Genomic DNA, 874 nt, shown 5'->3' with positions numbered 1-874 from the left:
GCCTTTACTACAATAGGAGAAAAGCCCCCTTTCTCTGAGGCACAAATGTCAGGCCCAAGGGTACAGTTCCTAGCCCTCCTCAGTGGCTCATGGATCTAAGAAACACAATAGGAGGGGCTTCACTGATTGATTAAATGATGAAATGTGTGCTTTGGCTATAAAAGCAATATCTGTTGTCATTTATTTTTCTCATTTCTCACATCTGACAGCATGTTATTACTGTTGTGTAAGCATATTAAAAATCTCCTTTTAGTTACTCTAAAAATGTTTAAGAAATACTGTTTTTCGTCCGGTGCCTCGCGCATGTGGCTAGCGCTGTCCTGGGTACTGGGGCGTCCAGAGCTCAGGTCATGTCTCGAAACTTGCGCATGGTGATTTTAGGCCGCTTCGCTTTCCTCTTGAGCTCCGCCTTCTGTCTCATCTATTTCCCGCACCTGATGCTGACCGAGGAGTACAAGCTGAAGCAAGCCATAGATCGGGCTGGTATTGTCCAAGCAGATGTGCAGCCACCAGGCTTAAAAGTGTGGTCTGATCCATTTGGAAGGAAGTGAAGAGGCTTGTTTCTGATCTGAATGGGAAAATAAAACATCTTCATATCCTCTGTGCTGTAACAAATATAGATCATCACTGTGGAGTGATGACTAGAGAAGACAGAATTTTATAATGGAGTAAATACTAGTAGTTCCCATAAATATTAATTCCAAGAAATAATATTAAATTTTTCTGAAGTTTCAAAACACTATTGATGCAAGTTACACTCTTAGGAACTTGGGGTGTGCCTATTGTGAATTTGTTAACTAAACCTCTCTATTCTGGATAGAAAATAGACCTATTTATTATTCATTCTTTATAGCCCAAGAGTTATGATTTAAAT

At 40.2% G+C, this 874-nt stretch overlaps 1 pseudogene; it reads left to right on the top strand.

The window, feature by feature from the left end:
- Positions 1 to 350: 350 nt before the first annotated feature.
- On the top strand, positions 351 to 551 carry LOC110200476 (small integral membrane protein 20 pseudogene; annotated as a pseudogene).
- The last annotated feature ends 323 nt before the right edge of the window (positions 552 to 874 follow it).

The sequence above is a fragment of the Phascolarctos cinereus genome, unplaced genomic scaffold (assembly GCF_003287225.1).
Source record: "Phascolarctos cinereus isolate Bilbo 61053 unplaced genomic scaffold, phaCin_HiC Scaffold_726;HRSCAF=1367, whole genome shotgun sequence".
NCBI lineage: Eukaryota > Metazoa > Chordata > Mammalia > Diprotodontia > Phascolarctidae > Phascolarctos > Phascolarctos cinereus.
The sequence above is the reverse complement of the archived record's forward strand: the minus strand, read 5'-3'. Positions and strand labels throughout refer to the sequence as shown.